The sequence below is a fragment of the Drosophila albomicans genome, chromosome 3, assembly GCF_009650485.2.
Source record: "Drosophila albomicans strain 15112-1751.03 chromosome 3, ASM965048v2, whole genome shotgun sequence".
Taxonomy (NCBI): domain Eukaryota; kingdom Metazoa; phylum Arthropoda; class Insecta; order Diptera; family Drosophilidae; genus Drosophila; species Drosophila albomicans.
The window spans coordinates 24,386,932-24,413,005 of NC_047629.2; the positions used below are offsets into that span (position 1 = coordinate 24,386,932).

Consider the following 26,074-nt stretch of genomic DNA (forward strand, 5'->3'; position numbering starts at 1 on the left):
TGCTTTTGATTGAAGACTTAACTTTCAATTTCTGGTAAAGGATATTGCTTCAAATTTGCAAAATTGATACAGCAGAGTCACATAAATTTGACATAAGCTTGGTATTATAGAGGACAATACATATTTTATATATCAAGTCTCTAACTCGAGAAGTTATTAGAAAATTCCTGTTTAAAGTGGTGGACGGACAGGCAGACGGAGGGGTGAATGATCAAAAAAAGAGAATACAAATATTATTCTAACTTATTTCAATTCTTCTGAACTATATTGCTTTATAAGTTTTTTTTTTTGTGGTACATGGTAAGTAAAATTTCTTTAGATTTTTTATAGAATAGCGCAATATACAAATATTTCATGTTTCTCTCAACTATTTAGCAAAATATACAACATTAAAGCGATAGACGGACAGACAGACGGACGAATAAATCAACAAACAACAATAAAAAATGTGGAGAGTTTGACTACTGCTTATTTTAGCTTTTTACCAACTAAATAGAATTAAAAAACTAGCTGATAAATATTATATGAATATGTGTGCAACACAATTGAAACAAATTAATAGGGAATTAATTCAGTAACTTCATTAATGAAGGTGCACGCCTTTGCTGCCATTAGTTAAGCAGCAGCCGACTATGGTACAAATTGTCTATATCACGATTCCGTTTAAGCAAATATTAATTACACATTATTAATTTCCGTGTTCGGGGTCAAAACGCACAGGAATATGAAAAATGATGTGCTTCCTCCGCTTTTGGCCTGGGAAGTGGTCCGGCTATTATTTAAATGAATTGTTTTGAGCGGACATGAACAACAACAACAACAGTAACAGCAACAACAAATAACAAACAAGCAACAACAACAACAACAACAGCAATAGCGATAACAACAACTATAACAAACATTTTTGGCTCTTGATAAAAACTTGCTGTTGTTTTTGTTGCTGTCGTGTGAGCGCAAAAAATTTGCGCGTGGGCGAACAGCATTCATTTTTTTTTTTGTTCGTACGTATTTTTGGTAGGTTGCCACGCCCACTTGGGCGGCCAAATCGCGTGGCCAAAGAGTCGGTTAGGGCCTCAGTTGCGGCCTATCTCGATTATTGTTTAATACGCTGTCATTAATCAATTTGTTTGCCATTGTTTGGGGCGCCCCACGGTAGTTGGATGTCTTTGTGGCCAAATTAATTATGGGCCCAGATCTCAGATGTGTTTCGGCCCGATAAACACAAAAATGTGCCAAAAATACAACATACGAAAAACGGAAAACAAAAACAGCGAAAACGAAAACGAAAAAGAGAAAGAAAAAACACACGAAAACAGAAAATGAAAACGGAAAATATAACAACAAGTGCACAAAATAGTGACAAATAATTTACGGCATAATAAATGACTTTGTTTTGTTAGCTGTAGCGCAAATAATTGATTACACGAAGTAGCAAAAAGAGGAAAGTAACAAATGCGAAATGTGACGAAAAGTTTGCATGGGAAATACCCTTGGTCTAATTTATGATGGCAAACGCAATATGGAAATTTAAATAATAATATGGCTGAAAATTGAACTAGAAATAAATTAGGCAACAAATTTACAAGCTAACTCCAGTCAGCTAATTTACGATTTCAACGTGTTTTTTTTAAATTTGTTTGGTATGTAATTTATCAATTCGAGTGTGTGAATTTAGTTTCAAGTATCGATGAGAATCACTTCCTTTTTAAGAAGAATTGAAACTTGAGAAAAGTGAGAACTAGAAATAATGGGAAGTTGAATATAAATTAATTTTGAAGAGGCGCCAATATATTTCCTCGGATTCTAATTTAATTCGCAAAGAAACAAAAAAAACTGTTAATGGAAAGAACTTTTGTTTATAAGAAATTAAATGTGTAAGAGCACAATATTTTATTTTAAGACTTCAAAAGAAAAATGAAAAATAATATAATTTAAAAAATAAAAACACACTCTAAATAATTTACAACAGTGGATAAGAGAATGGAGCTATAAACTAGACACTTTTGAAATGCAATATTAATAATCTAAATTTATTTACTATAAAAACAACAATTTAATAAATTAACAAAAATACATCTCAAGAAAAATTACGAAAACGTTAAGATCCTCAATTTGAAAATTATAATTTAAAGCAACTCAGTTTAATCCATCTGAAAGATTTAGTGATAAAATAATAGAAATACAATATTGCATTACATTAAATAATTAAATACTTTTTTGTATTAACAATAAATTCAATAAATCGTCAATAACATTGTAAATACGCAAATAAAAATATTCTAATAGATTAAAATTTCCAAAATTAAATAAAAAACCAACGAATAGTTAAATGGCAAAAAAACAATTCAAAGGCATTGTACATAATTCTACAAAAAATAATTACATTTTTTTAGTGACACGAAAATAATTTAAATTTTTTTGCTTAAATTCCAAATTAATTACATTTTTATTAACAAGAAATGAAGTGATTAACCAAAACTATATTTGAGGACTCAAATAGAATACTTCAAAATCTGCAATTAAAAAAAATAAAATAACAATAAGATTGCTGAGACTAAATAATATGAAGCATTAATTGAAGTACACATCAGATAGTTCAATGACCCTTATAATAAATACAAAGTAGCATTCCATTAAGTTGAACAAGTTGAGTGCAAATAGTTAGTCAATAGAAACAACTATTAACCAGTAAATAACACGCAACATAAAACACAGTTGCAATTACTTGTTGTGTTTGTTATTTGTGGGTCAGTTTAGTTGTTTGACAAATTAAAATACAATTTGTGTTGCGTATTGTTTAATTTGCAAGACACATTCCACACACAAATGAAATTCACTATGGCACTTGTCTATTGTTTACCTCAATTCTTGAATTGCACTTGATGGAAAAACACAAATATTCTATATATAGATATTTATGTGTATGTTGTATGTGTTCAATTACAAATTGCTCAATGTTTTTGTATGATATAAATAATTTATATTATTACGCCGTTGTCAATAAAGACATAAGTGTGCACAATCAAAAGCAAATCAAACAGATTGACAACGACAGAGAGCCATAGAGAGTGTTGGAGAATTGTGAGGGAGAATGAGGGAGGAAGGCGTCTAGAGGGCAAGGAACACTTGACGCGGTCGCTATAAAAGCGCAAGCAAAGTGCAGGCCATAAAAAACATAAAAATATGGAAACAAACAGCGACGAAATAACAAAACATTTGACACCAAAATCAAATTAACATACACACTTACATATGCAGCAGCAGCAGCACAGAAACAACAACAACAACAACTTTGGGGATAACTTTTTGTTGTTGTCTCACTGAAGCTGTCCAAAAATCACAGTTGGATGTCAAAGACCTGTCATAGGGGGGCCCCCTAAAAAACAAAGCATAAACCTATAACACTTGTAAGTTCAGTTGTTGCTGTTGCTGTGGCTGCTGCTGTTGTTGCTGCTGACTGACAGCAACACTTGTTGTTGTTGTTGCTGCTGCATAGCAATATGAATTTCGTTGAGGCTTTGTTTTTTATGTCGTTTGGCATTTACCAAATTCTTGTACGACAAATTGGCATTGTACCAATAAAATGTTTGTTTTTTTTTTTTTTGCCTTCTCTTTCATTTTTTACTGAGTTGTATTCCAACAGGTGTTCCAGCTTGTGCTTTTGGCTATTTCACAACACTGTCTCGCACAATGCGGGTTCTCTTAATGACACTTGACATTAATGATCGACACAGACTCTTAACTCTTGGTTTGACTAGACAAGAGAAATCTTAAGAATGCTGCCCATGATAAATTCATTTAGTTTTCCGATACAAATTTTTAATGGAAATTACGCTTTCCAGCATCACGCTGTGATAAATGGTATAAGACTTTAATTTAAAGAAAAAGTTTTCCAACAAGTAGTTACTATAATTATAGAAATTTAATAGCTTGCTGAAATTTTTAAAAAATATATTCTCATAGTCATATAAATTCTAAACATATCATCATTTAGTTGCTTATATTATTTCCAGTTGAAACTGAAAAATACTAATATCAGCAAAATATACTAAAAATTTGGAAGTGGCTTTCAATGTTTTTATTATAATGCCTGAATATCTTAGTAGTATTGTTCAATTTGCAGACAAATTTGTTGTATTTTGTTAAAATGAACTTTAGTTTTAGAGTAAAAACATCTCAAAACATTTTCCCACCTGAAATTTAAATATATTATACTATAATCACTAATTTCTACTACATTTCTGAGAGCCATATTATTACATTTACATTTTATGTAATGATCCAACTTTGAAATGAGTACATGAATTTAATTTGTTGAAATAGTTTAAAATAAATAGTGATAAATAAATTTCAACATAATTTATATTGATTCAATTAACTTCAGTTACATTTGCGATATTTGTAAAACATATTTTTACTTTTTCCTTAAACAAAATTTAATTTTTGCTAAACAAATGTAAACAAATTACTTCGTAAAACGTTTGTTTTATGGATTTTCGACCTTATAAATATTATCAACATCAATTAATACTCAATATCTGCATTATAATCTCGATACCACCTGTAATTTCTAAAGCTTTTAAGCTACTTCATAAAAAGACAATAGGATGAATTTTGTAATTAATGTTGGTATTATTTACTCTACGGGATCTGCGTTTCCGTTGCGAATTCCATTCGAAGCTGTCATTCATCATGGGCAACCACAAATCAAAATCAAAGCTTATAATCTAATTAGCAAATCTGCGCCCAAAAAACCTTACTACCAAGTCAATAAAATGAAGCGACAACAACTGCTTAAGCTTGCTAAATTTCTAATTAAACAAGCTCGTCTAAGCTGACTGACAGGCCAACAAATTAAGCAAAAATCGGAAAGGGTGGGAAAAGAATTAGGACAAAGGTAACAACTGACATGCCGAAAGAGATAGAGATAGAGATAGAGAGATAAAGATAAAGATAGAAAGAGAGACAGCGAGAGTCAAAACTATTTCGCTTTCAATAAAAGTTGCAGAGGCAGCTCGTAAAATGCCGCAACGCAACGCAACATAACGTAACGCTTAACGTAATAGCCTTTCATGTTTGCTTAGTAACCCACATCAATTCTAATCGCCTGTAGCTGTAGCCAACATCAACACAGAGTGAGAGGGAGATAGAGAGAGAGAGAGCGAGGGAAAGAGAGAGCGAACGAGCTCTATCTGTGTTGTTGAGCCACCCACAACATGAGAGCAGAGCAGGCAAACGATTTATGGCATGCTTTCACATACTTTCACCTAGGGAATATTCCTGTCCATGTGGTTTGCCGTTGCTCTTGTAGTTCTCCCCTCCCTCATCTCATCCCACACTTATTTCTGGTTTCGGACTTGGCATAGAGCGTAGAGATGATTCAAAATATATATAGTGCACTGCCCGCTCGCTGTATTTTATGAGAGCATATTAATTTTGGCATTGAAATGGAGCTAAAATGCATTTGCAATTGTTTTACGTAAGTCATGTGGCTGCTTTGCGGCATTTACCAACACTTGGTGGCCAAGTAAATTTTGCTACCTGCAGCTCAGCTTGTTATCAATGTCGAGTTTAGCAGCAGCAAATAGACAAATCGTTGCCCAGCTAAGTTTGACCTCAGCCATTTGCATGCAAATTTAATGCTGCAATTCATTTAATAACATTCTGTTTTAACGTAGGTGCTCAAGTAGTAAATTTCATTTCAAATCATCTTACATTCATTTATTTTTTCTGTTTGTTCAGTTTTTTTCTTAACTTTTACTCGATATTTAATTTACCTCTTCCATATGAAACTGATGCACAAATATAATAAAATATTCTTTTAATGTAGATAAATGAAGTAATTTCTAATTTATAAATATTGGATACAGTTATTTTCTAACATATCATAATATTATTTTTTATACTCAACATTAGAGTCACTTAAGTAAGTTCTTTCATTTAACTACATAAGCTTAATTCACAACATATACTTATTTATTTTTCCCTAATCTTAGTTCTTTTTCTAAATATTTTAAACTCTTTTGTAATGTTGTTTGTTTCTTAATTACAAGAATTACATAACATCTTTAATAACAGCTTTAATTTAAATTCAACAAGTTTATAGCACATGGTAATTTTTCTCCTTATATTCAGTTGTATCCATACCATATTCTCAACTTTAATATTCACTTTTCTTTTTAAATTTGTTGCAGGTATTAAAAAGCTTACACTTTTATTTAAATTGAATAAATGTATAACACATTGCAACTTAATTTATTTCTTCCTTTTATTAAGTTCTTTCCTAAACATATCCTGCACTTTTATGTGCACCTCTTCCATATGGATCTGTTTCAGCAGACAGACATCTTACACTTTTGTCATTAGTCAGCTCTTTTTTATGTGCCTTGTAAACTCTTGCTAACAACTTTACCATATAATAGGCACTTATATGCATGCATTTTGCAGTATGTAGTCTGCAAACAGCCACGCCCCCACGCACACTCGCACCCCCTCACACCCATACCACAATGCAAACTTTAATTTCTAAATCATAACTTTTATTTTGCCCCAGTTTCAGCAGACAGACGAACTCGGGTGGAATAGTTGGGAGTCTCACTTAGTTAGTTGGGTGTCACAGGTAGAGTTGCATTTAACAGGTACGAGTAAGTGCTCGACAATGAAAGATTTATAAAGTGGCTGCATTTTAAGGTCACACTGTTTACGTTGGTTGGGTTATATCATCCCACACATTGACTATTTATTGCGACACGGGCTGTGATTTAAATACTGCTTATGATCCAATTGGAATAGATTTATTTTCGCCAACGTATTTCCAGGAGTGAAATTCAAATTCGAGGCTCTTATGATTTATATGAGCTATAAAAAATTTAGACTGAAGTTAGGTTTTGACTAGTTTTCTAAAGAATATAATTAAATTTTCATTATTAAATTCAATGCAAAAATTTCAATTCAAAAGTTGTCTATTGCGTACACCCTTCGTATACGTTATTTCGGTAAAATAAGTATAATATAGTAAAACTTAATTTTTAAATAATCCAGAATGGAATAATAAATAAATTCAATTAAATTTAAAATAAAAGTATTTAAATCCTTACATTTTACATTCATCTCTTCCTTATAAATCAGATACATTAATTTACTAACATCTTGCTTTTGTTTTTTCCTTATATTCAATTCATTTCTTAACGTTTCTTTTCGCGCACTTCAAAAATATTGCAGCTTGGCATAAAGAATTTCGTTAAGTTATCTTCAAACTTGCAGAAGAAGAAATATATATTTTTCTAGAAAATAAAATGCTTTCTCAATAATCGAATGAAATAGATATGCAAGCCTAAAATGCTGGAGAGTGGCGACCCCCAGCTGATTAAATATTAAATCAATTGACCCGCCCAGAATATTTGGCGAAAGTTTCTTGCTTAGATACGAGTACGAGAGTAGAGCGGCGACAATAACATTCACCTAGGGAAAGGGCGGCGTCGACATCAACTGGAAAAACACTTTGATTGCAATTTTGTTCAGTTTATTTTTGTTGCATCTGTCCGTGTCTTTCTTTCACTTTCTATTTTTCTTTCAAGTCGCTGGAAAAACTTTTCAACTAACTGCAACGGCTGCTTGCCACAAAAAAAGAGTGCGAGAGAGAGAGAGAGAGGGATATAGAGAGAGGGAGGGTGAACGTAGAGAACTTCGCATAATTTGGTTGCCGGGCCATTTAAATGGAGCACAAGTGTAACTAATCTCAAAGCGGCGACGATAGCAACGACATCAACGTGGTTTTTGTGCCTTTCACAAAATGCGGGCTCCAAAAAAAAATACGACGAACACAAAAATAAAAAATAAAAACCAGAACGAGTACATGAAAAACTAAACTAAACTGAGCGGCAGAAAAAAAAACAAATCTAAAAGACGGCTTTTAGATTTTTCTTTTTTTTTTGCCGTTTTCTAGGTTAGCCACAGAGCCCAGAGTTTGAATGCAAAAAGTAAGGTTGAGCTGCAGCCAAAGGCACCTGCAGTCGACCGTCGACCGTCGACAGTCGACCGGCCCCCAGAGAGTGAGAGACCAAGAAAAAGGCCCGAAAAATGTGCCAAGCTCTAAAGTCGAAGCCGTTGCTGTTGCTGTTGCCGTTGCCGTTGACATTTCGTGCGGTTCGTTGCAATTAAAAGCCGTTAAATGCAGCCAATGTGGGGCAAGCATTGTAATTGATTCGCCAGGCATGTGGCCAAGGTATAGAATCGAGTAAAAGCTGCTCAAAATTGAATTAACTGCAGCACAAGAGCATTGCTCAACAGCAGAAGCAGAAGCAGCAGCAGGACAACGTCTGGCCCAACATTGAAATTTACCATAAAGAAATCTTTTTCATGTGTATCCTGCAAGGCATGTATGTACATAGGTGTATATGTATGTGTTGTTGCAACAAGGAGCTATCCATAAAAGCTACTTTGTTGTGGCCTAGTAAAAAGTTGAACTGCATGCGAAACTATTAAAAACTTTGACCTAAATATAATAAAACATAAAATTTACTTACCATCAAGTCCTTTCTCTGCAGCCCACACATGCATACATACCAACAAGGATGCAAAACAGCAACAGCAACAAAAAAATGCACACACAAAAAAAACCTAAACTTCAGGTGAATTGTTGCATGTGGCAAGATGAGCGGGAGGCATGCTTAACAAGCTAGTTTCGTAGCATGTTTATGTGTTGCAATGTGTGTGTTTGGACTTTGCAAATTGAGAGGAAATATTACTTTTCCTTTTTCTGTTTTTTTGCTGACTCAGGTAAGATTTAATTAGTTCAAGGCAGGCTTAATATGATTACACTCAATCCAGCACTTTAATAAATTGAAATTATAAAAGTAATTTATATATAATAAAAAAATGCACTTAGCTAATAAATAAAGGAGAAACTTATTTATATTTATCTAAGAAAAATATTCGTGTATAAATAGAATGCAATAGAAAAAATATTTATTCACTTTTTATATACAAAAACTAGTAGTAATACAATGCAAATTCAAAGATAAATGTTTATCATTAATTTACTATTCAGCATTAAATACAAATTAGTTTTTTTTCCTTTTATAAGAAGAATTATTTATAAATTTAAAGAAATATAATTTTATTTGGCAGTGGCAAGAAATTTTGTTCTTATTTATCATAGTAAGAAATAAAAAATTTTCTAGTATGCATATAACAAACAAAATTCAGTTTTATATTGAAATCGCAAACAAATTGAATTTTCAAATGAAAAAGTAAATAAGTAATAAATAAATACAAATTCTAAGAAAAATAATTTTTCGTCTCTCAATATTTTACTAATAAATATAAAAAACAACTTCGAAACTTCGATTCTCTTTTATGGAATTCAGAAGAATTGCTAATTTGGCTCTGAGAGAACAACTTTTTTTTTTGGGTGTTGCAAATTTTTTTTATACTTAGATGAATTTTCAAAAGTGTAATTTAATTTCTTATCAATGTGCCCGCATATGTATTGTATACATAAACAACAATATAAAAAAAGCATATACAAATCCCAGGGCGACATCAAAGCATCGATTTTGAGTTCATCTAAAATGCTGCTAATAACAACCAAACTTTTACCCTCAATGAGAAAAAAAGACCTTTTTTAGCTGAAATGTTTTGCAAACTCATTAAAATACCAAAAAAAAAAGAGGCACCCAAATATTTATGTATTATATATAAAAAAAAGCAGGAGGAAAAATCAAAAAGATAAGCCCGCACACAAACCGCACGCAATCGACAGCATTAAGTGGAGGCGAAGTTCCTGGAAATCGCGGTGACGATTTGCCATTGAGGCTCCCACAGCCACTTGGACATGGAATGTGACTTGGCGAGCTGAGAGAGCACAACAAGAATTTGCCTCACTTCACATTGGCATTGATTACAGCGCAACAGAAGAAAAAAAACTGAAAAAAAAACAGAAGAAAAAAACCGAAACATGAGTGGCAAACAAATTATTACAAGTGCAGTTGAAAAATATGTGGCGGCCACTTATCAACATAATCAACAACAAATACCTGGACACGCCTGAGTGCAACTGCCACAGTCGCTGCCGCATGGGACAAACAAATATTTTTGCAACGAGTGGCGGCTCCCTTTGTGACTAGGCCTAGACTAGACGCTCTCTCTTTCTCTTGGCTACCTATCGACAGCACCCTACGACGAAGCTGGATGAGTCGATGTGGATGTGGATGTGGCTGTGACTGACGACGATGTCTTCTTGTCACACTGTGGGGTCCCCTCCGTTTGTCGCTCTTGTTCTCCCGACTTCTCTCTGCTCAGTCTTATACCTGTTCCCTTCCCAGCCCATCCATCTCTTCCGTTTTGCATCCCATCGCTCCTCGACTTCATCGTCCACATCGTCGCTGCTTCGTTTCGTTTTCTGTCAAATGTTTGGCTTAATGATGGCATTGATGGATGGATCACACGTAAGCGGTAGTCATTTAGTAATTTATCTCAAGACATTTCAAATTAATAGACCGCAACTCTCACAATCTTCCCAACCACCAGGAAGAGAGTGCACAACGCGCTGATTTTGATCGCAATAAGCTTCAACCGATCTACAGCTGACGATCTTCTGCCGACTATATTAGAAATTATGTGCAATTTTTGTCAAATTATGAAAATTTATTGCATGTGACAGTCACTCTTCAGTCTTCAGTCTTTAGTCTTCAGTCTCCTCACAGCGACTCTGTGAGAGCGCAGCTAATTAGTGCAACTTGCGCTTAACAACAACAACACTAAATTGTCGACATTGCATTTCAAGCTCGATTAAATTTTAATTAAGCGCAGTTTAGTTAATTGGCTGCTTTACTCTCCCTTAGTCATATGTAAATCGACCCAAGACAAACTCGGAGGCTAGCGACCTCTCGAGTTCGCTTGTCAAAGTGACGTTCGATAAAACTTGCACCCGGGTTAAATAAGGAACATAATGCAAACTAGTAGATACAAATACTGCTTAAATACCTTGTGTAAACCTAATGAAAATTGCAGCAGATCAGGCGATCACATTAAAATATTTTAAATGCACTATTTGCATTTTTACTGCATCAAGTTTACTATAAAATATCATGTTAAATATTTTTTAGGTTCATTAAGTATAATTTATAGCATTAAACAATTTAATAAATTATTGTTTGGTATACAAATTTTTTAATGCAAATATTTTTAATTTATACAAGTATTTTCCTAAATAAATTTCTCTTAAGTGAATTTTTTGTTGTCTGTTTTACCTTTGCACTGTCGCCTCATTACTTTGAAAATTATGCCCTTACCCTTACAATACCTATGTAGTTGTACTTTATTTCTTTTTATACATATATTTTTCTATGCTTTTAAATCACTTAAATTTGTATAAAATATATATAAATTTGGTTTTTTTCATCCTTGTCTTGTCGCCTCATTACTTTAAACATTATCCCATGATTTAACCAATATCTACGCATTTCCTAAAGGTAATTTTCGCAGGCTGATCGCACTCCTAGCTCAGCATTCCTTGCATTCTCAACCTCCTCAGCATCGCTTTAATGCTCTAGCTCTATCACTCGCATTCAAAACAATTTCATCAATTTACAAGACATTCCCATTCCGATGACAACCCCAGCCTGAGCCAAAAAAGAAAAAGAGGAAAGCTCCATTACCCAAGTCCATTTGCCTTATCGACCCAGACAATATACACCAGCAATTGTCTAATTAGCTGCCGCAACTGCAACTGCAACAACAGCAATGGCAACTGCAACTGAAGGCGATGGGAAACCAATAGGAAAGGCATGCAATTGGCATGAAAATGTCGTGTACAATGTTCAACCTAAAATTCAAGCCGAAAAATAAGACTGGCCAACAGCGTACAGTGGGAAAAGGAAATAAAAAGAAATATTTAATACGATACATTAAAAAATGAAATAAAACTTAAAGTAAATCGAGGATTATATTTACACAAAACTCTTAATGAACTTCTAGTTAGTGCTTACCTAAAAGAATAAATAAATTTTTGTTTGTCTCAATCAAAGAATAAATTATGTAAATAAAAGTAAAATCTAAAAAAATATGTAATTTATGGGCTTACATTAATGAGGATTTTCATACTGAGTTAAATGGATATTTTTACTTCGTGGTTGTTTAATAATTTTATCTCCAAAAAATCGTGTTTTATGTTTCCAACATTATTTTTGTTTAAATAAAAAAAAAACTCCAAATTAAACTGTGTTCTTTTTTAAACAACATTCAAATTGGCCTATATTATTATATTATTCTAATAAACTCTTCTATTTTTTCTATTTTTTCAATCTTTATTTAGAGTGCCATAATACTATCAGTCTAAGAACTGCAAAATTTATTATGCTTGCAACACTGTGCAAGATGCAGAAGCTGGCTCAGACACTAAGCCACTTGGCAGTCGATGGCGTTGACGATGGAGATGGAGCTGGCGATGGTGATGGCGATGCCGAAGCAGAGCTGGCGATGCCGTCACGTAATGAGCGCATTACGCACATCGACAGCGAGTTGGATGGGAGAGGAGAAGCAGGGAGAAGTAGAGAAGACTGTTGACTGGAGATTGGAGACAGTAGTCGACGTAGTAGTAGACTGAAATTGTCGCGGACCTGGGCATGATAACAAGCCTTCTGGTTGGCTGGCTCGTTATCCTTGTCACATTATCGCCTTAGCCGAATACCGGGCGCGTCTTGAGTGTGCAACATTGTTACGGATAGCCGCCGCCACCGCCGCTGCCGTCGCCTCCTCTTTGGCTTTTGGTTGTGGTTGTTGTGCACGCGCAGCGCCTGCGGTGTGGCAAAGGACAATGCCTTGGCTCGGCGCGGTCTAGGGCTCAGCTCTCACTCTGCTCAACATTGCCACTTGCTGCACGTGTGTGTGTGTGCTCAAGTAGCGAAAGGCCTTAGGCTTACTTGTTGGCGCAGTAGGAGGAATAGGAAGGAGGACAAGGGGCGGCTGCTTGCAACTACTGCAACAAGCTGTGGCATTTGTTTTTCTTTCTTTTCGGTCTTTTTATGTGTGTGTGTGTGCGCTACTTCAAGTTTGCCAGTTTGGCGCAACGCCAGCCTGTGGCATACACAGTCAGACAGCCAATGTTGCACTCATTTTAAGGCCACAACGCAGCTGACAAGCAGTCGGACAACCAGACGGACGGACGGACCTCTGACTGCATTTTGCAACATGTTTCAGCTTCGCACACCCCAGTTTTTCCCTCAGCTTCCCCCTCGTTGCCCCAAGCAATCCTCTCGTGCCCCGTTCCCCGCTCCCCGTTGGGTTTCTGTTTGCGGTCTTCGCTTGACTCTTGCAGGTGTGCTTCACACGACTTGTCAGTGTCAGCATAAGATTTTTCCTTTATTTTTTGGCTTTTCGAGAGCGCATGTGGCACATACAATGTGCCACAAAAACTGTTGAGAAATATTTGTATGCATATTTGTCGGTTGGAAAAGCGTATCAAATATCGACTGACGGACAAAGCCAGCCGAGGTCAATGGAAAACTAGAAGTGCTTGGCACATAGATCGATAAACTATAGATTACTCAACATTTTTCAGGTTTAATTATAACCCTTTAAACTTTGGTTTTCCATTAGCCAAAATTTAACTTTCAATAGTTGTTGATTAAGCAATATTTTGATAGTTCAACAACCACAAATAATCGATCATAATATTCTTAAAAATTACAGAAATTATTTAGAAAAGTTTATATTATTTTACTCTCACAATTACCTAAGTACCTATTGAAATTTTTTCATCATTATAATTTGTATTAGATGATGAACCTTAAATCAAATAAATAAGAAAAAGAAATAATAAATATCAAATAAGAAATTCAATATTATTCTCGAATGGAAAAATAAATTATTTCAATTTTAATGAATCGTGTTCAACATCTTGCCTTCAAAGCTGCATCAATCATTCATCGTTCATAAAGTAAACTAAATAAAACTGCAGCTGCTTTAGAGATTAAGTAGCAGCCATTCACTGATAATCTTTTACAAATCCCAGCCAACATCTAATGTTGCTTTTATCTTAATCCTCCAACAAGTTCAACAACCTGTGGCTACTCACGGAAAACTGTCGAGTTGAGTTGAGTTGAGAGTCAAGTCAGGTTACCAACAACACGGGCAGCGCATCAAAATTAATGATGCATTGAAAGCCACTAAATACCCCCGAAATGTGCAACAGGGGCAATGATATAGATGTCGTAGATATGGGGCAGGTGTTGCACCAACAAGTACATGCGGCACACGTGGAAACATTTTGCTGATGTGCAGCGCGGAACAAAAGGCTTGTGGTTAGCCACCATGGCCATCACTACCTGTTATTATGGCATAGTCCGGCAGCGTAAAAGTCCATATGTCAGGCGAGTTAACATCAACAACAACAACAACAACAAAAGCAACAACAACGACGACAACGAGGTAAAAATCAATTTCAGTGCAACAGCAACAAGCAGCATTTAAAACGGATTTGTAACGCCAACAAATTAGTTACGCCAAAATGCAGCTGCGCAGTCGCACGACCCACGTAACCTCAGCTACAGCTACAGCTACTACTCCATCTACTACAAAGTTCCGAGACCACAGCGAACCGGACAACTGCATTTCCCGTTTTTTTTTAGAGTAATTTCTAATTGAAATTACGGAAATGCCTCGGGAAATAGAAGAGAAATAGGTAAACTAAAAAATACTCTACACTCAGTATATGAAAATACTTAGAATTCATTCAAACGGAAAATACTTTATACTTAGTATATTAAAATACTGAATATTGGTTTAAGCAAAAATTCTTTATACTAAGTAAATAGCCTTACGATATTGAATATTGATTAAAAATTATTATTATAATATAATATTATATTCCAAACTCATAAAAAATATACTAAATTATACTATACTCAATATTGAATATTGTGAAAGTAGCGTTTCGATCACTAAAATATACTTATATATTATATTAATAGTTTGCTGAACTCATAGCAAATAGTACCGAAAAAATTACTACTATTTGTGGTATATACAGTATCAAAGATATACATTTTTCATAGTTTGTATCATAGATATATAAAATAGCAATAGCTTGTGGAATATATTACGTTATTTTACTATAAATTTATGTGTAATATTACTTCTAATATATTTAACTCTTCTACAGGGTACTCGAATTAACTCATCTTATAGGTAGCGAAAAACATAAAAATGTTTATGGTATATAAAGTATTAATGATATACTATTCAAGATATACATATTCATAGCTTATAGATATATAAACTTGCATACCAACATCATATGGAATATAATAACCTATTTTACAATTAATTTAAATGTTATATTACAACTAATATACCCAACAATAACTCTTGTACAGGGTACTCGAATTAATATATCAAACGACATTGTCCATTGACACTCTGCCCTAGAATCCGAACGGAAGGTGTAGGCGAAAGACAGTGGAGAGTTGAGATGCAGATTACAAGTCATCAGGCAAAAGAGACGGTAGCTGAGTGAAAGAGACTGAGATTCTTGGCAAACGCATTATGGGTCACTAAGCCGCGTCTCTATTGTTGTCCAAAGTCAATAGACATCTCAAGCACACACACACACGCATACTCACACACTCACGTTTCTATTCCTTGGCACTTCTAGTGTCTGGTGGCATGTGGAGTGGGGCAACAACAAGTGCAGCCATGATTGACATGCAACACGCGCTGTGGCGCCCACATTGGGAGCATGCTACGAGCTGTGCCGTGCCACTACGTACCAATGTCGTCGCTCTTGGCTTAGTTTATAAACTGCACTGAGCGAGAATTCTTTTTTTCCCTAGTTTTCAGTTTTCAGTTTTCTCTACTTTTCCATGCTATGTAATTGAAATTACGTGACACTTTGCATATGCACTGGATTTAAATTGAGTTTGGAGTTGCCCCATGCGCCGTCGACTTGGAAGTGCAAACATGGTCAGAGGGGGTGGTGGATGGGGGGACATGATTGCGTGCCCATTGTGCCACGCGTGTCTTTGGCATCTGTTCTTGTTGTTGCCTCTACCGTTGTGGCTAACCGAACGTAGGTGGCAGCTCCGGACTTTAACAAGTGCATTCAAGTGCAGTCGAGAGAATGAAAAGTTTCCCAATCGACGAAGATGAAAATGGAAGTGGAAATGGAAACAGAGACTGCGAGTGCCACTGCGACACACACGTGTTGGGATGCTCTCGAAAAAGAGAGAATATAAAAACCAAACTAATTAGTTGCAGGCGTGCTGGCTTTTTCAAAAGGCACAACGGGGAATTTTTTTGTATTATGTGCAAGATTACTGACAGGGTAGTTTAGACAACATCAAGAGCAGCTGCCTATTATTTTCGATTAATAAATACAAAAGTAATAATAAAACTGAGATATTTGTTTATGCACAGGCTGCCGAAAATAAAAAAAAGTTCTTGTCAGAAGTGGGATTCGAACCCACGCCCTCAGAGAGGACCAGAATTCTCATACAACACCCTTCTTTGAAAGGCAAGAGTTAATGCTCTTGAGTCTGGCGCCTTAGACCGCTCGGCCATCCTGACTTATGCGAATCGTCAGACCAAAATTGTCGACATAAATTAAAAATTTCCAAATACCACAATTATACCAATTTGTTTAAAAATATAATTTATTTTATACTTACTGTTAAGAAAAGTATTATTTAATTACAATTAAATTTTTGTTTTTTTTCACGCAATTTGAATTTAATTAGTTTTCTATTTATAGATTAAGAGCATTCCTATCCGCTGTACTTACTAGTAGAAAAAACAATTATTATTTGTTCTATGAAAATCAAATAAAAAAAAGTAAAATCTTTCGTCAAAAAAATTAAATGTAATAAAAAATTGTTTGTCAGAAGTGGGATTCGAACCCACGCCCTCAGAGAGGACCAGAACGCTCATACAAACACCCTTCTATGAAAGGTAAGAGTTTATGCTCTTGAGTCTGGCGCCTTAGACCGCTCGGCCATCCTGACATGTTGAAAGCAGTGAGCAAACTGGCAAACTGTTATTTACGCTAGTATTGGTGTGAGTTTGATATTTATAGAACAAGCAATGAAGAAAATGTTAGATAACATAGCGAGGGCGACAACTAAAATGTTTTACAACAAAACCAACAATTACGTGAGCTCATCGTATGCATATATTGTGAGTGGGTAAAATGTGCTTTCTTTATGCTTGTTGCTATGTTAGATTGAAATTTTGTTCACATGTGCGTATTTTTAAACGTTTGGCTTACAGTGGGTAGCAGAAGTATATAAACAGTATTTGTTGAATTAGTTTTGTATTAATAAAATATATGAAAGGATTGCCAGCAATGATTTTATATATGTATTTTATCATGTTGGAAAAATAAAATGAGAATAGAAATGTGCGTATTTTTAAATGTTTGGCTTACAGTGGCTAGCAGAAGTATATGAACAGTATTTGTTGAATTAGTTTTGTATTAATAAAATATATCAAATGATTGCCAGCAATGATTTTATATGTGTTTCATGTTGGAAATATAAAATGAAAACATAAAACAATTTTTTGTTATAAGCATTTACATAAATCATCAAAAATATTCAATTGTGAATTCAATTATGAAAATTGATATCTCATAGCAGAAAAATTTTTATTTTTATACGATCATTATTGTTATTATAAAGAATTCGTTAAATGTTGAATCTAATAAGATATCAAGTTTATGTTAACAATATTTTCTCAAGATAATGTCGTGAATTTAACATAAAATTCAAGCTTTAAAGCCGTAAATGGTAAATTGAATTCATATTGTAATTATTTCTAATCAAGTTTTGTACAATAACATTTCTTTTTATAGTGATTACAATAACATTGCAAATTTGTTACTGGATGACTCTCAACGAGTTTCCACTGTACCTTACATAATCATATTCAGTGTCAGATTTGAGTGACCATTTTATTGTTGGCTAAACGTTTGCTAAAATGTAACCTGAGCGTAGCTTCCGGCAGGGTAATCAAAACGAACTCTGGCTGTTGCTGTTATGGCAATTGCTGCCCCGGGGCCTCATCATAAAAATCACACAAGCCGCAGCCAGCAATTGATGCGCCACGGGTTCAAGTCAATTGCAGCCAACAATTGGCAGTCGACTGTCGGCAGCGACGCGTGCTTCGACCCAAGATGAGTTGTTAACCACAGACTGAAAACACTGATCTGCTGCCTCTGCCTCTTCTTCACCCCCTTGTTTTCAATATTATACTCTGAACTTGGCACCAGGATGCGTTTGTCAGTTGTGTAAAAAGAGTATTCAATACTCGCACATGTTATGCTATCAAATGCAGCTTCAACTGTTGCCTGCCTGCCTTCGATTGCCTGCGGCTCTGACTCTCGCTGTGAGCTGTGTGGTTAAAGACTGGGGATGTAGCATTGAAATCGACAGCGAGCAGCAGCAGCAGCAAGAGCGTCACTTCAAGCTCTTCTTCTCTCATGCAAAACGCATGAAACAATGGGATTTACGTGCCTCCAGCTGTTATGGCTGCAATCGGATACATCAGCCTAAATGGGATACATGTGTGCACCGGCAGACGACACAGTCCGACAGTCAGAGACAGCCAGACAGTCAGAGCCACTGGCTGGCAAATGGATTTTGGTCTTTGCATTTTAAACGGTAATGACAGACATAAGCCCCCTTTAGAACAGTATATCCCCAATGCTCTCTCTTTCTCTCTCTCTCTCTCTCTCTCTCTCGCACTCTGCATTTTTGGTCAGTCAAGCCAAAAAGTTTGTTGTGTTAATTTTCAATGCATATAAATTCATTTGATGCTCCAGACGGTGGGATCACAACGTCAATGTCGTCTCGAGTGCGTTGCGGGGCGTTGGTTTTCAATAGCCACAAAAGCTACACCAGGGCAACTGGCCATGGTCAGGTCATCAGAGTCGGGCCAGAGACATGTGCTCAGTTTAAACAGAGTCTCCATGGCGGGCCTTTGGCTGTCGCTCAGCCTGTCAGCATGGTCTGGTAATCGAATCCTTTGCCTTTGTTCTTTCAGCACACTAAGTAATTGTATGCCTTTAATTGTTAGTACTATTTAAGAGGCATTATAACGCTTGACTAATAGCTTCTGCAACGTTTATGATGCACAGACGCCTGCAGTTGCGATTGAAGTGCGTCTCAATTACCATTAAGTACTGCTTCATACTGATTAAAGTATTTAGATAAAACTGTCTTAATGCAAATACTGAAGATTAACACCTTGCTGGATATTAAAGAAGCACAAAAACAAAATACAGCTTAGAATAAATATACTTATAGATTATTATTTAACGTATGTATAGTCCAAAATGCCACAAGAGCAACATTTTTTCTAAAAATAGATAAATTTTTATTTTTTATATTTATTTTTAAAACACCAAAAATTGAAATTCTCCATGCATCTGTCTCTCTTTGCTCTGCACATAAATTATATTTATTATCTTATCAACATCACTTATCAGCACTTTTTTTTAACGTTTTGATGGAGATAAATTGTTCAAAATATTAAAAATGTTTTCGTAAATTTAAAAAAAAAATGAATTTAACTTGGGCTCGTCCGGGATTTGAACCCGGGACCTCCCGCACCCTAAGCGGAAATCATACCCCTAGACCAACGAGCCAGTTGAACAAAGCTCGAAAAGTTTTGCTCATAAATGCATCGATGTGTTGACTCTCAAGTGGTTATCTCTTCAGCTTGTGGCTATTGTTAACTTTCATATGTAAATTGTAAATTCAGCGCACAAGAAAAACGAGTTTATTTTTTCGAAAGCAACATAATTACATTGAACATTTGGTAGCCGCTTAAATGACCTTTTAGCGGGCTAAAAGATCGTTTGTCAGATTGGACGATCGTTTTGTCACATTGTGTTTGTGTGGTGTTGGCCAAGTCATAGGCTATGGCTGTTGCTTTTGCTGCTGTGGTTGACTGCAATTAGCTGTTTAATAGCCGCTTTGCGCTTGCAATTGCTCGTTCCCATGCATGGCACTCAGCGCTAATCAGCAGGCAGCACTTGACCCAACATATGCCACATCCGCCAAATTGCATTGATTGGGAAACCGCCCATATGTTGGATGCCTCGATAAATCTGAGTTTGCCAATGCCAGCTGTGCCCATAGCCTCCAAATTATGCGCCACTGTCCATTTGCCAACTCGCTGTGTCGGGTTGAGTAGAGGGCAACGAATCCAGCCCGCAACCCGTAGCCAGGAGAAGAAGCAAATACACATCCTTTGGACTTCGACTCTGCTGCTGCTGCGCCTTATGTCACTGATTGTAATCTCTCGAAGAGCTGCTCGTTAACATTATTGTGCGGCTGCTCGATAATGCATTGGTCTTTGGTCTTTTTTTTCGTTATTTCATTTTTTATTTTTTGGCTAGCTGTTGCTTTTTTGTAGTGTAACAAATCATATGCCGTGAGGAGGGTGACCCGCATAAACTCACTTGATTCGATGTGGTTACTCTGCGCCTTTTGGCTGCCAATTCTTATGCACACTTATGCACAGTGGTTAACTGTTATAGTGATTGCAATAAAAATTAAGTGGTACTACAATTTATGAAATCAGTTATGGATTTATAATATTCTGTTATGTTGTTAGGTTTATAAATTTATTGTTTCGAAAAGTTAAAAAGGGAACTTAAATTATATTCTTTGGTTATATTCTTTGGTTAGCTTCGATAAATACTTCAATAGAAGCATTGCTTAAAAAATTCTCGAATTTTAATTTAAATAAAAATCAAAAATGTAGTTGTTAAAAATTTTTTTTATGTATGAAACAAATTCAGCCTTATTAAAGTCAGTAAATATATATATTCAGTTTCGTTGATGACCAATTCATATAAATATAATAACTAGTGGATCTTGTTATTAGTATTCGAAAAACTAACTTAAATAGTTATCCATTAAAGTAATAAATGTTTGATTGAAATATTATGTTTTGATTTTTTAGTAGCACCTGTTTTGAATATTATGTTTAAAATAACATCATCTTATTTATTAATCAATTAGTAATTTTAAATATTTACTATTTGCTTACTTTATACATCTTTTCCACTGTGCAATGACTTCTATAAGTTTTTTATGGCACTTTCTCCCCTCTTGTTTACGAGTTGCCTTTTGTTCTCAGGGTCTTGCAAATATTTGAACAAATGCTTAGGAGCGAAAGGCACAGAGACGAGAACATCAAAGTTGGCCCAGTTACCACTGTTTGGGAACTCATATGGTCAGTTTTTCAATTTATGTCCTCGGTAAACACACTTAAAATTTCTTTGAAACTGTTAAGGTACGTGAGCGAGTTGATAGCTTCATTAGTGTTTAGGGGTTGCAACCCCCTTCCCCTTCCCCCCACTCTCCTTCCCATCCCAAGCAACCCCCACAGCTCTGCTGCCTGCAGAAAAATGTTTTTTATGTCTTAATTCTGCTAAAAAGTTGCATGGCAATTTGAAGTGGTTGCTTTCGAAAAGAACTGCGGGCAACCCCCCGCTGAGGGGCAGCCTCATTTGTTACGTCACAGCTGTTATGATTTCGCATTGGGCGCAAACGAGACTCATTGGTGGCATGTAAGTGTTGTTGTAATTAATATGTAGCCACTCAATCTAAGCAAAGGTTACATCAACTGTTGTTCTCTTGGTGGCTCATTTAAATTCATTGCGACTTTCGGTGTGCGTCTTTTCACTCTTCAATGGATTTTCATTTAACATTTGTGCAGCGACTTTTCTTCAATTATTTATTTCAACTGCGCATTGGGTTATACTTTTCTTTTTTCTTTATTCAGATGAATGAGGCAAGGGGTGGCTTTAGTTTAGCGGGTTTCACTGTAGTTGACAGCACTCTTGCCTCGCTAATGGCTCTAGGGATTTGGACCCCACATCGAGGTCTAGATGTCTGAGCTTGATGGAGCATAATGCGAATAATAAAAGCATAATTATTTAATGAGGTATAGGGGGAAGAAACTAAGTGAACTTGGATATTTAAAGTCCTCATAAGTAGGGCAATAATTTGAGCTACAGTTTCATCTTTTTAATTTCATATCTCATTTTAAGATAAAATTAATTTGAGTATTTCATTTAAAATATTCATGAAGCGGCATTTAAATCTTCAAAACTTAAAAAACTTAAAATTTGAGAAGAAAATCTTGCTTTCTGAATTTTTCAGTCAGGAATTATAGTTTCAAGTATATTTGTATTCTGATAGAAAAGATCAGAAAGAATTTTTGATTCTGGACTCATTAATACAGCCATTTTTTATTAAAATCGAAAACATCTGAAAATTTCTCAAACTTGTTGTTAGAACATCAAATTTTGTTATTATGCTAAAAAACTAAAAAAAAAAAAATTCAAGCAAAATCCATCAATTTTCATATAAAATCATGATGTTTATAACAAAATCATTCAAAATATTTGTAAACAGCTCTAAGCTTGACCGTTGGTTGATTAACACACAAACTTAGTTGAGTTGTTGTGCATTATATTACTCAATGTCAGATTACCAAATCTCTTGATTGATTTCCATCAACATGGATCACACTGAGCTGCTGTTGCTGTTGTTGTTGCTGCTGCTGTGTGATGAATTCCCCAAGCCACCCAGAAATGCACTCAACTTTGGCTCTGACGCAGCAAGTGAAGTTAACTTATGCAACATTAACACTTACTGCACACGTCTTGTGTCTTCGCAGAGCGGAAGCGATGAAGAGAGAGTGAGAGAGAACGATGCAGAGCTGTGGCAACCTTTTGCCCTCTGGCCACCACCACACACACTACAATGCTCCTCCTTCTCATTCCAACTGCAACTCCAACTTCAGTCTTAGTCTTAGTCATAGTGAGTCGGTTGTCTTCATCATCATCATCAGCAGCAGCATCAAAGCCCAGGCGACTTTAGTGGCCTTTAACAACGTCGTCTGTCTCCGCCCGCCTCCTCCTCCTCCTCCTCCTCCTCCTTCGACTCCTTCTGGCTGTTTACATAACCATGGCGGCGGCATGCCACTTTAGTGGGCGTGCCCATCATCAACGGGCCAACAACAAAATCCACAACACAGCAAAGCACACTGCATAGTGTGTTAAATTTAATGCACGACCATATAAAGCACTCCCATATGCACTCCAACTGAGCTTCAAAGTAAGTTGCCCTTTCATCAGGTTTAAGCCATATATTTCGCGACTGGCGATGTCGATCATCATCATGAGATGCTGCCAAAGATATTTCGAACCCATAATTACGCTCTTTGTATAAAATATATATATAGAAAAAAATGTGGTTCATAGTCCTATCCCTCAGAGCGAAAAGAACCAAAAAGCGATGAGCCAGAGATCTAGGCACGTTTCTGTTTTTTCTTTCTGCTTTTATGCTCCTCGTCGAACGATCTCTGAACATGATTTAAAGGGCAGACCTAAACACGAGTCCCGTGTTTGCTGTTGTTGTTGTTGATTTTCCTGTTGAAAGTGATTGTATTGTATAGATTGTTTAACTTGGTCTTGTAGTTGTTGTTACTCTATGTTTACTTTGAGAGCGAGCAAGACGTGTTGTATGCTCTGCACTGCTAACAAAAAGGTTAGCGGATGGACGAAGCTCTTGAGTGTGGTCTGAAAGGGTTTCTAAAGATGGAAAGTGTTAAAATATAAGTACAATAAATAATTTAGGAAATTACATAACTCAAAGTTGGTGGAGGAAGTGATAGTCAGAGGTGCTTAAACTTCTATGTGAGAAAAGCTTTATTTATTGTTAATTTGATGTGATATAGGGTTGCTTTCAACACCAAGAAATTTAAGCGATGAAGATACTTTCTAAAAAATCTTCAAATAAGACTGTAAGATTTATTGTGAGATGTTGTTGGTACTATTTTAGACATTCTAAGAAAGCAACTAAATTACGTATTTATTTATTATTGTAAGTAACTTAAAATTAAAGTTAAGGTACAAGTTAAGTTAAGGTCTAAGAAGTTCAGGCTAAGAAATTTAACAAATATGAATTATTACATCACTTAAAAAAATCATTGAAATGCGCCGGAAATTTCACCTTTTTTATATAACTGGAGACGACTCTCCTCCGAAAGCTTTATAGCTTTCTATATACAGCATTTTCACAACATTTTGTTAGGCAGTAAAAATAAATCACAATAAAAGTGAAAAAAATTTTAAATTAGAAAGAATATTAATCCAAAGCAGTTTCGTATGATGTGTTTATTATTATATTGTAAATAGTTTAAGCAAACTTTTATTTGTTTTTATAGTATATATACTCAAATTTTCTAATTAAAGATACAACATGACTATATTAATTACACTTCTGCATTAAGTAGTTGACCATTTTAACTGTCTTATTTATTGATTTTTAGATATATTTAGAAGAAAATCATACAATTTTAGAGTAATCTTCTCACTGTAATAACCGTAATTTGTAGTTTAAAGAAAATAAGAAGTTTTTAGAACACTTGATGCTGCATCATTTTGTGAAATTATCGATATCATCTTGTAATCACACAAGGCAGCAGTATCTCATGGTTTATCTGCTTGAAATATGTGCAAAATGTAAACTATTCTTATCAATTCAGAGCACTCCCTTGGCGCACTTGTGATTTATTTTGCCACAGTGTGTGTGTGTTTTTCTTTTGCAGGACACATGTGGCATCAACATAAGTTCTCGAAAGCGCAAAACCCAATGGCAGCAACACGTTGAGCTGCTTCTTCTGTTGCTGATGCTGCTGCTGCTCAAATGAACCCCAGAAATGAGCTGCACAGCAATCCAGCGAGCATATCATCAAAATTTATAAAGCGAATGGCCAAAAAGCTTAGGGCATAATGCGCCCCTAAAGTCGAGTGGCAAAACGGTAAATATATGAATTGGCTTTTGAGCTGGCCATGGGCTTGGGATTAGTGAAGGCGACGCTGTCTTCCTCTATTCCTCCCTCGCATCCTCTCTTGCCAAATGGCTTTATGTGCTTCAGTAAATTTACACCTCGTAATCGAGATGAGTGGACACACACAGACAAACTGGCCAACTGGTCAACAGCAAAGGGCCAAAAAAGAACCGACAAATAAAATGAAAAAGAAGAAAGCAAATCGGAGCTGAGGCAGCTGTTACATGGCAAAGATTAGCGCATGGTCTATAAGTGGGTGGAGGAGTTGTTGTTGTTGTTATTGTTGTTGTTTTTGTGTTATTGGGGTCTTGTTGCCGAAAATCTGTCGCACAAATTTTCATTTTTATGAGCGTGAAGCTCAAGGCATTAAAGCCAAGCATTTTGGCCATTTGAGTTATGGGTCAAAGCACAGTAGAGCATAGAGCTTGAAGCTGAAAGCTGGAATTTCCAGTTGAACTCGGGCCTAGGCAATTATCTATATAAGTATGCAGCAAACACGTACATCAGCAGGCTACAATGAATGGTGTTTGCCCTTGCCACACAGTGCAACAGTGCAGCGGTGCAACACAGCATCAGGAACACCATTAACTGATTTGCATTTCAATCTTTTGCCTGACGACGCTGGCGGCATGTGTTTAGTTTTGGCAAACCTGTTTCTCCCCTCGCCAAAAGCTGCTGAAGAAGAAGAAGAAGTCAGCCCGATGCACTAGAGACACTAGAGATGGACGCGTGACACGAGCACGCAACAATGCCTAAAATATATATTTGCTAGATTCAGATTAAAAACGTGACTGAGCCGAGGATGAAAATAATGATGAAATGGCATTGCACATCTCTAAAAGTGGAAAAGGGGGTGAGGGTGAAGAGGGGGAATGGGGGCAACTACAACACTCGGTAAGTGAGATCCCGACCCTCGACTTCTTGTGCTTTGGATTTTGCTGGCACCGTGACTTAAAATGCAAATGAAAATGCAATCATTGTTTAATCTCGTACAGCGCCAGCAACAAGCACCAAGCAGCAAACTTGCAACTGCAACAGCAACAGCAACTGTTGCTGTTTGCTGTTGTTACGATCGCCAGTGATGCATCCATGGGTAACACAACAACTATGAGCATGTTTGCCATGCCCGACTCGACTCGACTCGAGTCGAGATTCAGGAAGCTTCAGCTGCAGATACACCATTTTTGATAATATTCAAAGAGGC

The 26,074-nt window shown here is 35.8% G+C and overlaps 3 non-coding genes across 3 annotated transcripts; all 3 read right to left on the bottom strand.

Annotated features, from left to right (window-relative positions):
• Window positions 1–16,441: 16,441 nt before the first annotated feature.
• On the bottom strand, window positions 16,442–16,566 carry Trnal-caa (transfer RNA leucine (anticodon CAA)). Its single transcript has 2 exons — window positions 16,529–16,566; window positions 16,442–16,486 (listed from the first exon to the last, which is right to left on the bottom strand). It is a non-coding gene; the product is annotated as a tRNA-Leu (tRNA).
• Window positions 16,567–16,874: 308 nt separating this feature from the next.
• Window positions 16,875–17,000, bottom strand: Trnal-caa (transfer RNA leucine (anticodon CAA)). Its single transcript has 2 exons — window positions 16,963–17,000; window positions 16,875–16,919 (listed from the first exon to the last, which is right to left on the bottom strand). It is a non-coding gene; the product is annotated as a tRNA-Leu (tRNA).
• A 2,570-nt stretch (window positions 17,001–19,570) lies between these two features.
• Trnap-agg (transfer RNA proline (anticodon AGG)) lies at window positions 19,571–19,642 on the bottom strand. The gene has a single exon. It is a non-coding gene; the product is annotated as a tRNA-Pro (tRNA).
• Between the last annotated feature and the right edge of the window lie 6,432 nt (window positions 19,643–26,074).